The sequence below is a fragment of the Odocoileus virginianus genome, chromosome 17 (genome assembly GCF_023699985.2).
Source record: "Odocoileus virginianus isolate 20LAN1187 ecotype Illinois chromosome 17, Ovbor_1.2, whole genome shotgun sequence".
NCBI lineage: Eukaryota > Metazoa > Chordata > Mammalia > Artiodactyla > Cervidae > Odocoileus > Odocoileus virginianus.
This window is the reverse complement of record NC_069690.1, coordinates 10614953-10627764: the sequence shown is the minus strand read 5'-3', so window position 1 is coordinate 10627764 and position 12812 is coordinate 10614953.

Genomic DNA, 12812 nt, shown 5'->3' with positions numbered 1-12812 from the left:
GTCTAGAAGATGCACATTATATCTGATCCAGCAACAACACCTCCAGCAATTTAGGAATCTAGTCTGAGGAAATAAAATCACAATGACAAAATTGTCATAGAGGTATTTCAACACTGAGAAAAATTGGGAGAAATCTGAAAGTACAACAGAAGATTAATTAAATACATTATACTTGAACTCAACATTGTATTCCTAGTACTTACTGAACAAATGAAGAATATATCCTTTTAAAAAGGATGTTGCACACAAACAGTTTTATGTTAGTGAAGATGGTCACAATATACAATGCCATTTCTATTTTAAAATGCATGTAAACTAATTTGGCAGGCTAGACATCAAAATGTTAATAGTGGATATTTCTGGATTACAGGCTCAATTTTATTTTCCTGTTTTCCTCCTCTGACTTCTTTATAATAAACATGCATTGCTTTTATAATAATGGTATCATTTCAAACATTTATGTAAATTTAAAGTGATTTATATAAGAAATATAGTCTCATTAAATTTTTAAAAAATGCAAGTAGATAGCATAAGTATCAAAAAGGTCTTTCTTTTCATCTCTATTTCCAATTCTACTTCCTCCCTAAGTTGTAACTGCTCAATAGTTTGGTGTATCCTTCTTGATTATTTTTCTATACATTTATATCTTATCTATGTTTGTTTATATATTTTCATTTTTTGTCTTGTTTATAAATGGAGAGCATATTTCATGAATCCATAGAACCCTAGTCCACTTAGCTCCGGGTCTATTTATGTTATTTCTCTTTTATTTTTGGCTATTATAAACAATGTTTTGATAAACATCCTCATATATATTTCAACATTTATAGGTGCAAGGAGTTATCTAGGATAAAAACCAAGAAACTTCAGAGATGAGAATGGCTGATGAGAACTTAAAATCAGCTTTCAAATTCCACTAGTTGTCAGTGATTCATACGAGTGTCTACTGTTTACACTCATCAGCAGTAACTATTACTTCAGTAACTATTACTTATCTTTTTAAAAGTTTTGGCCAGTCAAATGGGCAAAAAAGTGGCGTTTGTTGCTTACATTGGCCTTTTCCTGATTACTGGTGCATTTGAATATCTTTTCAGATGATAACTGGTCATTTTTATTTCTTCTGCCAATTGCCATTTTTACTCTTGGTTTCTAATTTCTCTGATTGCTTTATAGTACTCTGGATCTCAAGTGTTACATTAAATGAATTTATAACATATGCTGTAAACCTATGAAAATAATTGCAGGTTTTATTTTCTCCCTACCATTTTTCTTACCTTTTAACAAAAATGGAGGTATAATTTATATACGGTAAGTGTAGAGTTCAAAAGTGTTTGTAAATGCTTATGGTTGTGCCATTTTTTAACACTTCATGTGTTTTCAGTTCCAGTAGTTTTCATTTACTGTCAATCTATTTTGTGGCTTCTAGATTTTTCATTATGCTTAGGAAGGACTTTCACAGACCAAATTTAGAATATTCATTTCTATTTTTCCTGCTATTTTTATTTTAGCTTTCTAATTAATTTTTTCAGTTTTGTATTTGGCGTGAGATTGTGATATGATTTATTTGTCTATATTGACTGTTAATTACCTCAGTGGTAATTGATACCCTGAAACACCCGTTTTTATCATAAACTAAGTTTCTGTACACAAACGTGTGTTTTTGAGCTCTGCATTTGTTCTATTAACTGAATTACTTATTCTTGCATGAGTGTCAGAATGTTCTAATTATCATAGGTTTGCAGTATATTTTCACATCTGGTAAGGCAATTCCTCCCTCATTGTTCTGTATCCAACAGTTTTCTGATGGCCTCCTTCAGTTTGCCTTCGGTAAAGGAGAATCAGCTTGTCCAGTTCCATGAAAAATACTTACTGGGATTTTGATTGGGATTGCGTTAAACTTACAGGCAATTTGAGGAGAACTGACATCTTTACAATGGTGGGTCTACCAATGCAAGAACGTGGTGTTCGTCTCCATTGATTCTTCTTTTATGACTTTCACTGAAGTTCTATATTTTACTCTATACAGGTCATTTGGATTTCTTGTTAGGTTTATTCCTAGTTTATCTACTACATGTAATTTCTGGGATATGAGAAATCTATTGATTTTTCTATGTCGATCTTCAGTTAGCTACTTTGCTAAATTCTCTTAGTTTTTAGAGCTGTTGATTTTTCTAACCAGACTTTCATGTGGTCTGCAAACAACGACACTTTTGTCTCTGTTTCCAATATTTTTCTCATTTCTTTTCCTTTTCATATTGCATTGGCTTTCAGTTATAACATTAAACAGTAGTTGTAGTGGGCATCCTATCTTGTTCTAGATTTTGAAGGGACTGCTAATATATTTCCTATATATTTCTGATAAACGTCAAGTTAAGCAAGTCTCTTTCTATTCCTAATTTACTAAATTTTATATTGTTTTTTGTTTGTTTAAGGAGGAATGGTGCTGAATTATAGTAAATGTTTCTTTTTTTGAGGTGGGGACTTTGGAGACTACCTTTTTTTCCCTCCATTAATCTGATAATTTACAAATATTAAATTATTTTTGCATCTCTGATGCAAACATAATTGCATCTCTGATGCAAACATTAATTGGACATAATGCATTTATTTTTTAATATATCACTGGGTTTGATTTTTGAATATGTTATTTAAAGTTTTGAATCTTTTATAAATGACAGTAGTGTATATTGGAGTACATACTGACTTCAGCTAGATTTGGGTTCAGCCTAAGAGCTGAGTTAGAAAGCTTGAGCTCATTCTCTATGTTCTAGAGCATTTTATCCATCAAAAGAAACAGTTTTCATTAAGACTTTGTAGAAATCATCTGTAGAAACCTGGGCTTGATGTTTTCTTAGAGGAAGGCTTCTTCCCACTTTTAAAATTCCTTTTACTTTGATATTTAAAATTGTTTATTTTGTGGAGTAGATTTGGCTAAGTTATACTTTTCTAGAAAGTCTTTCATTTATTTCCTTTAAACATCTAATTTAAGGTTTTTTTGATGTGGACCCTCTGTGAAGTCCTTATTGAATCTGCTATGATATTGCTTCTGTTGTTTATGTTCTTTTGGCTGTGAGGCATGTGGGATCTTATCTCCCCAACCAGGGATGGAACCTGACAAAGTCTTAACCACTGGACCCCCAGGAAAGTCCCTCATTTCATTTAGATTTTCAAATTTGGGGTATATAAGTATAACTTTATATCTTTTCCAATGAGTTTATTTGTGTTTTCTTTTTTTCTGGGTCAGATTTGCCTAAGCAAATTACTTTTTACTGGTCTTCAAAAACAAACTCTGATCTTTAGTTTCATTGATTTCTAGTTTGATCTTCCTATTAATTTCTGCTGTCATCTTGACTAGTTATTTCCTTCTTTTAGAGTTTATTTTATGTCCCCCCTCCCCAGTTCTCTGAGTTGAATGCTTACATTCAAATCAAAAAAGATTACATTTTTAATCTTTATTATTTTATAATAAATGAAGGTAATGCTTGAAAATTTCCTCTAAATATCACTTTGTCTGATTTCACCAGATTTTGATATGTTGTGCTTTTATTGGTTTGCATTTCTAAATAGTTTGTGATCTGATACAACAGCATTTAGGACATTTTTTTTTTTCTGTACAGAGAGGTTTGGGGGCATATCTTTAATTATTAATTACTAATCATCTTTTTTTGCATTATGGTCAGAGATTTGCAGAACATAGATTTTTCCATTCTGGTACCTGTTAAAATTTTCTTTGTAATTTAATACATGGCTAAATTCTAAGACTCTTTCATGGATGTTTAAAAAAATAGGTGTATTATTCTTTGTTGTGTACAATATTCTGTGTGTATCGTCAAAACAGAGATGCTTCAACCAGAGAGCAGGAACAGAATGAGTGAGGGAAAGGCATGAGCACATCTTTCTTACTTTCCTCATTTTATAGTTACAATATCTCCTTTACCCCTTTCTTTCACTATTTCCTCCAGTTGGTTCACTTCTCATTTCTCTGATGGCTCATTTTCTGAGAGTTTTGGCCTTTGCCAAAGTGCAAATAAGAACAACAACGAAAAGAGTTTTGTGGTGTGTATTTTAGATCCTCTCTATCTATACTTCTTCTGTGTGCCCTTGATCATTTGATTTCTGAGAAAAGGTTGTTAGAATCTCCCACTCTAATTGTGGATTTGTCGATTTCTCCTTGCATTTCTATCAAATTTTGCTTAATATTGTATATTTCAAAGCTATGTTCTTAGTTGATAAAAGTCCAAAAGTCTTATTCCTCCTTGATGGATTGTACTTTCGATCGATATGAAAAGTCCCTCTTTGTCCCTTTTGTTGCTTTTCACTTTTTAGATTGAAACTAATCTTTTGTCTGAAATTAATATTCCTATGTCTGCTTTATTTCTGTTAGCATGTACATGAGAAACATTTTTCCATTTCTTTCTTTTAAACTTTTCTTTATCATTTAGTAAAACACACACACACACATATTTAAATAGCTTAGAGGAAGATTTGAAAGCCCAATTGGATTTTTATCCTTTGGTTGGAGAATTTAACCTATTCATATTAATTGTGATTACTGGTATAATTCTGGACTCAATCCTGCTCCCTTATTTTATGTTTTTTACTTACTGTGATTTCTTCTTTTTTCTTATTTATTGCCTTTTGTTGGATTGATTTCGTTCTCTATTTTCCTTTTATTGTTTTGAAAGCTATTATACTACTTTTCTAATGATTATTTTTACATTTTAAATATTAATTTAAATTTTAAAATATTTTTTATCATTTTTTCTGTTGGTTAGTCTATATATCAATAAACTTTTTGCCCCCTACCACACTGTCTTCAGTTTAGTTCAGTTCAATCACTCAGTTGGGTCTGACTCTTTGTGACCCCATGAACCACATCATGCCAGGCCTCCCTGTCCATCACCAACTCCTAGAGTCCACCCAAACCCATGTCCATTGAGTCGGTGATGCCATCCAACCATCTCATCCTCTGTTATCCCCTTCTTCTCCTGCCCTCAATCTTTCCCAGCATCAGGGTCTTTTCAAGTGAGTCAGCTCTTCGCATCAGGTGGCCCAAGTATTGGAGTTTCAGCTTCAACATCAGTCCTTCCAATGAACACCCAGGACTGATTTCCTTTAGGATGGAGTGGTTGGATCTCCTTGCAGTCCAAGGGACTCTCAAGAGTCTTTTCCAACACTACAGTTCAAAAGCATCAATTCTTTGGCGCTCAGCGTTCTTTATAATCCGACTCTCACATCCATACATGACCACTGGAAAAACCATAGCTTTGACTTGACGGACCTTTGTTGACAAAGTAATGTCTCTGCTCTTTAATATGCTGTCTAGGTTGGTCATAACTTTCCTTCCAAGAAGTAAGTGTCTTTTAATTTCATGGTTGCAATCACCATCTGCAGTGATTTAAGACCACACTGTCTTAGCAAGCCTTCATTCATTTCCCTGTACTCGCATCTTTCCCCTCCTACTGCCCATGCTGAAATTATCTGGCATTTTAGTTCCAGGTTGTTGTTAATTATTTCTTATTGTTCATGAGCTCCATTAGACTTACTTAAGCTTTATTTCTTTGTTGAGCATTTGTTTCTCATATATTTTTTATCCCTATAAATCCTTTTGGGGGGAAAGTGGTTGAGTTATACTGTTTAGTAATTCTCTAAAGAGGAAGTTTGTGAGTGATTAACTTCCAAGTCTTAATGTGTCTGAAAATGTCTTAATTTTGCATCCTTCCACCCCCACCTAAATGATACCTTGGCTAGGAATAAGATTTTAGCTTTAAAATAATTTTCCACCTTTAACTTGAGGTATTGTTTCATTATCTTTTGGCATCCAGGCTTACTAATGAAACTGACATCTATTCTTTTGTAGATTATTTGTTTTTCTTCTCCTTATCCTTGGTATTCTGGTATTTCTCTTTGTCCTTGGTGTTCTGATGTAGGCTTTTTCTATCTGAAGGCTTCTATTTTCCCTTAGATCTTGGAAACTTTCTTCTATTATTTCTTTAATTATTTCCTTCCTTTTATCCTCTGCAATCTCTTTTAGGGATTCTTCAAAATATCTGTCTGATGACATTTTTCTTCATTTAACATGTTCCCTTACATTTGACATGACTTTTTAAGAGAGGAAGTAGGCACATAATCAGATCGTAGTTTTAATCTAGTCTCTCTATGCTAATAAGGTAAAAGTGTTAGTTGCTCAGTCATGTCTGACTCTGCGACCCCATGAACTATAGCCCACCAGGTTCCTCTGTCCATGCGATTCTCCAGGCAAGAATACTGGATTGGGTTGCCGTTCCCTTCTCCAGGAGATCTTCCTGACCCAGGGGTCGAACCCAGGTCTCCTGCATTGCAGGCAGATTCTTTACCATCTGAGCCACCAGTCCCTGGGGTCCCAAAGAGCTGGATGTGACTGAGCAGCTAACACTTTCAATTTCATGCTTATAAAGAGAATTTTTAAAAGAATTTCAAATTACACCTTTGCATGTGATTGAATTTGGGCTCTGGCTATTTTGTCAAAGAATCTTTTCTACCTTTGGATGAGTGCCTTCAGAGAATCCCATGAAATGTTTTACTCATTGAATCCTATTTATTTATTATGTAATTTTGGTTACTATCATTCTACATCCTGAGAATCCAAAGTTGAAAAAAGACACACATTTACAGTCTGACAGAGTTTCTCAACCTTGGCAGTGCTGGCATTTTTGATTGAATAATTCTTTATTGTGAGAGGTTGTCTTGGACATTATAGGTTGTTAAGCTGAGTCTCTGTCTCCTAACCAACTGGATACCAGTAGCACTGCCTCTCCCCTGTGTGACAATAAAACTGTCTCCACACATTGCCACATCTCCCTCTTCCCCTCAGAACTATTGGTCTTCAGGGAAAGCAACTAATATAATATGAGGAGTACGTTAGAGGAAGAATATATACAGTATAGTATCTGCACAAAGAGGGTAGGAATATAACCGTGCCTGGGGTTCAGGAAACGTTTTTCAAAGCAGTAGATGTTTGGCCTGAGTCTTAAAGGACAAGTGAGGTGTTTGTCAGGCAAACAAGGAGTGAGAGAAGAAAGCAGTCTTAGAACAACAGCACATAAAGACAGAATGGTTGAAATAATTAGACGCATTTGAAGAACTCTAAGTAGCTGAGTATATGGTTAGAACATAGATTTGAGGGCTGTGGTGAAGGGAGTAGGAAGCAGTAAAGCTGGTAATATAGTTAGGGACAAGGTTATAAAAGAACTTGTAGGCTATGTTAAGGAAATTTGGGCTTTATTGAGTAGTGATGGAAAACCACTGAAAGTATTAAGCAAGAATATGGCATTTTAGGAAGGTGGTTTTGTAAATATGCAGGGAATGGTTTAGAAGGAGGAGAGACTGGAAATAGGGAGATTAGCATGAAGACAGTTCCAACAGCTAAGTTAAAGGCCTAAACTAGAGCCATGGTGGGAAATGGTGCAAGCAATACACAGGAGATAGAACTGAAAGATATAGTGATGGTTTAGCTATGGAGTGTAAGCAATTGGGAGGAATTAAGGACATTATCGGGCTTCCCCTGGGTGGCTCAGCAGTAAAGAATTCCCTGCAATGCAGGATTCAATCCCTGGGTTGGGAAGATCCCTTGGAGGAGGGCATGGCAACCTACTCCAGTATTCTTGCCTGGAGAATCCCATGGACAGAGGAGCCTGGCGAGTTACAGTCCATGGCATCCCAAAGAGTAGGACATGACTGAAGCGACTTAGCATGCATGCAAACAAGGGCAATGCCAGGTTTGGATGAAAAGAAAGGGTAAATGGGGACGTTCTCAGTGAATGGTATCTATGGACAGAAAATTCAAGTAAAAAAAAAAACCCTGGGACAAAAACAAAAACCCCCAAAGCCTACCCTCTCCTTCCTCAAGTATCTCGTAGATCCATAGTTCTAAACATAATAGACAGTAAGTGAATTGGCAATTTTTAGAAAACCAGAACTGATAACCCCTAAAACCTCCCCCACCAAATCACTGTTGTTCTTCATCTCAAGAAACTTTAAATAAAGTTTTCTCTAAAGAGTTTCTCATGGTCTTTTATTCCAAAATTTCAAGAAAATGATTTGCATGTTTTTCAAATATCCCACTATGGAATCAACTCATTTTGACACACCATTTCAGCTGTCACAAAAGACTGTGAAAATTTAAGCCAAGATCAGGCAATGAGGACTCAAATTTTTTCATTTATTAGTGACATAAAAATAGACACTAGTATCCACAAAATGACTTAAATTCCACAAACAACAGTAAATGCCAAGTAATTCAAGGATGGGAGAATTTTTCAGTATTTCAGTTGAAGAGATAAGTTGGAGTGGCACTTAGTTGAAGCAGCACTGAGGACCTCTACTGTTGAGAATATGAAATGACTTCAACACTAGGATCAGACATTCGCAGAAACGTCAACCACGCACGTGCAATCTATGGCATGCATTGGAAATGATTTTCAGAGGGACATGGGTGTCTGTGTTACTGGAGTCTATGCAGACATGCTTATAACGCAGAATCTAGGTCTCCTCTGACCTCCTGGAACTACTTCTTCACCTTTACCGAGCCTGTCCCACTGCGCTCTTCTGGTCTGTCTGGGTCTGATTACCACTGTGTTGTTGTTTTCTTTTCTTTTTTTGAGGCTTACATTTTCCTGAAGCTTTGTCAAGTCACAATTACAAGCAAATTTAATATTTATACAACTTAACTCCATTGAATCAAAGAGTTGGAAGTAAACTGCTATCGAATGTCCCCCAGTCTATGCTTAGATCCTTTTAGAAAGGGGAGAGGGTGTTTTTCTTATGTCCACTCCTGCCTCTCGAGAAAAACTCTCCATCTAAAATTAGTGCTTAAATGCAAAAAGGTCAATAGAAATAGTCCGCTTTTCAGATAATTTTTCCTTTACTCTACTCAGATGCTGAAACATTGACTGGAAGCAGCAGATTCTCTTACAATTTACTCCCCGACAAAGTCTGAAACCAAAAGATGTTTGATTCTGCCAAGCCACTGAGCCTCTGGCATTCATTTTCCCTCAGGTTTTCTCATAGTTATCTCAGAAGATTTTTAAACATTACAGTTAGTTTTTAAAGTGTTATTTTGTGAGAAGATTTTCTCAAATGCCACAGCCTGTAGGATTGGGAGAGATTTCTTTTGTGTTTAATTTAATATCTGCATGTGCACATCTCTCATATAATGACCCTTCCTTTTAGGAAAGCCTTAGTTCCACTATTTCCAAGATACTCGTTTAAACTAACACAAGGGCCTCTCCAGGTATCAGTTCAGTTCAGTTCAGTTGCTCAGTCATGTTTGACTCTTTGCGACCCCATGGAAGCACGCCAGGCTTCCCTGTCCATCACCAACTCCCGGAGTTTACTCAAACTCACATCCATCAAGTCAGCGATGCCATCCAACCATCTTATTCTCTGTCGTCCCCTTCTCCTCCAGCCATCAATCTTTCCCAGCATCAAGGTCTTTTCCAGTGAGTCAGTTCTTTGCATCAGGTGGCCAAAGTATTGGAGCTTCAGCTTCGGCATCAGTTCTTCCAATGAATATTCATGACTGATTTCCTTGAGGATTGACTGGTTTGATCTCCTTGCTGTCCTAGGGACTCTCAAGAGTCTTTTCCAACATCACAGTTTGAAGGCATCAGTTCTTCGGCACTCAGCCTTCTTTATAAGTCCAACTCTCACATCCATACGTGACTACTGGAAAAACCATAGCTTTGACTAGACAGACCTTTGTTGGTAATGTCTCTGCTTTTTAATACACTGTTTAGGTTTGTCATAGCTTTTCTTCCAAGGAGTGAGCTTCTTTTAATTTCATGGTTTCAGTCACCATCTGCAGTGATTTTGGAGCCCCCCAAAATAAAGTCTGTCACTTTCCATTGTTCCCCATTTATTTACCTTGAAGAGATGGGACCAGATGCCATGATCTTTGTTTTTTGAATGTTGAGTTTTAAGCCAGTTTTTTTACTCTCCTCTTTCACCTTCATCAAGAGGCTCTTTAGTTCCTCTTCGTTTTCTGCCAAAGGGTGGTGTCATCTGCATATCTGAGGTTATTGATGTTTATCCCTGCAATCTTGATTCCAGCTGTGCTTCATCCAGCCCAGCATTTCACATGATGTACTCTGCATATAAGTTAAATAAATAAGGTGACAATATACAGCCTTGATGTACTCCTTTCCCAATTTGGAACCAGTTGGTATTCCATGTCTGATTCTAACTTTTGCTTCTTGACCTGCATACAGATTTCTCAGGGGGCAGGTAAGGTGGTCTGGTATTCCCAGCTCTTGAAGAATTTTCCACAGTTTGTTGTGATCCATACAATCAAAGGCTCTAGCGTAGTCAGTGAAGCAGAAGTAGATGTTTTTCTGGAATTCTCTTGCTTTTTCTATGATCCAGCAGATGTTGGCAATTTGATCTCTGGTTCCTCTGCCTTTTCTAAATCCAGCTTGAACATCAGGAAGTTCTCAGTTCATGTACTGTTGAAGCTTAGCTTGGAGAGTTTTAAGCATTATTTTGCTAGTATGTAAGATGAGTACAATTGTGCAGTAGTTTGAACGTTCTTTGGCATTGCCCTTCTTTGGGATTAGAATGAAAACTGACCTTTTCCAGTCCTTTGGCCACTGCTGAGTTTTCCAAATTTGCTGGCAAAATGAGTGCAGCAGTTTCACAGCATCATCTGTAAATGATGATGAAATAGCTCAGCTGGAATTCCGTCACCACCACTAGTTTTGTTCACAGTGATGGGTCCCAAGGCCTACCTGACTTTTCACTCCAGGATGTCTGGCTCTAGGCGAGTGATCACACCATCATGGTTATCTGGGTCATGAAGATCTTTTTTGTATAGTTCTTCTGTGTATTCTTGCCACCTCTTCTTAATATCTTCTGCTTCTGTTAAGTCCATACCATCTGTTAGGTCTCCAGGTATAGTTTGACTAATAACTACCAGACACACTAGAGCTTGAATCTGGGCTCTGCTGTTTATTAGCCCATTACTAAGTAACTGGTTCAAGTTACTTAACCTCTCTGATTCTAAATTTTCACCTCTGTTAAAATGGGAGAAGATAATATTTATCTTGCAGGTTTTATGAGGTTTGAATAAGATAGCACTTATGAAAACATATATCACCAAGACTGGCACAAAATCAGTGCTCAATATTCTAAGTATCCCTTCTTTTCCTTTCCCTTCCCTTTATAAACAGCACATTAAATAATTACTTCAAAGTAAGAATTATCTGTAACATTATTCATCCATTAAAAAGAATGAAATAATGCCATTTGTAGCAATGTGGATGGACCTAGAGATTATCATACTAAGTGAAGTAAATCAGACAAAGACAAATATATCAGTCATATGTGGAATCTAAAAAAATGATACAAAAAAACTTATTTACAAAACAGACTCACAGAATTAGCGAACAAACTTATGGTTCCTGGGGGGAAAGATGGGGAGGGATAGATTGGGAGCCTGGGATTGATATGTATGCACACTGTTATATTTGATAACCAAAAAGGACCTACTGTATAGCGCAGAGAACTCTGCTTAATATTCTGTAATAATCTACATGGGAAAAGAAGTTGAAAACGAATAGATACATGTGTACATACAACTGAACCGCTTTGCTGTACACTTGAAACTGATACAACATTGTTAATCAATGATACTCCAATATAGAATTTAAAAAAAATTTTAAGTAAGAGTTATCTGGGCTTCCCCAGTGGCTTAGCAGTAAAGAATCTGCCTGTAATGCAGGAGTTATGGGTTTGATCCCTGGATTGGGAAGATGACCTGGAGAAGGAAATGGCAACCCACTCCAGCATTCTTGCCTAGAAAATCCCATGGACACAGGAGCCTGGCAGGGCTCCTATGGGGTCAAAAAAGACGTTGGACATGACTTAGCGACTAAACAACAGCAACAAAGAGTTATTTGTATTTAAAAATACACCTGTATTTCAGGAAGTAACCAATTTCACCTGGAAAAAAATATGATTAGGTGGGGTCCTTTATCAACAACATTTTTAAAGTGAAATGTGAGTCAAACCAAATTCTTCTTCTCATCAGAGTGTATTTTTATAGCTAGAAAGGCTGTGAGACAGAGATTGATGCTGACCAGAGGAACTAGGTTTTAGAGGATTTGGTTGTACATATAAGTACCAAAGGCATAATCCAAATTTTGTATAAGGAATTCGATAGAATCACAAAATAGTTCGGTCAACTCCTATAGTCACATGTGAATGTGTGGTTTGGTAGAGGGGCTGATGAGAGAAAGAATCTAATGAAAGTTCAAGATAAGAGAAACTGAAGCCCCAACCATAAAGAAGGCTCACACCACCTCTAACATCATCCAGTCACATTCACAAATGCAGCCTGTGTGGTTGAACAGCCTACACAAAGAAAGCTCAGCAGCTCCATGCCTCACCCTTGAAGAATCAGAGTTAGGTCATTCTGTCACGTAGTTTTTTGTTACAAGGTATTCTTGCTCCTTGGAAGAAAAACTATGATCAAGTTAGATAACATATTAAAAAGCAAACACATTACTTTGCCAACAAAGGTCTGTCTAGTCAAAGTTATGGTTTTTCCAATAGTCATGTATGGATGTGAGAGTTGGTCTATAAAGACAGCTGAGCGCCGAAGAAATGATGCTTTTGAACTGTGGTGTTGGAAAAGACTCTTGAGAGTCGCTTGGACTGCAAGGAGATCCAACCCGTCCATCCTAAAGGAAATCAGCCCTGAATATTCACTGGAAGGACTGATGTTGAAGCTGAAACTCCAATACTTTGGCCACCTGATGCAAAGAGCTGACTAGTTG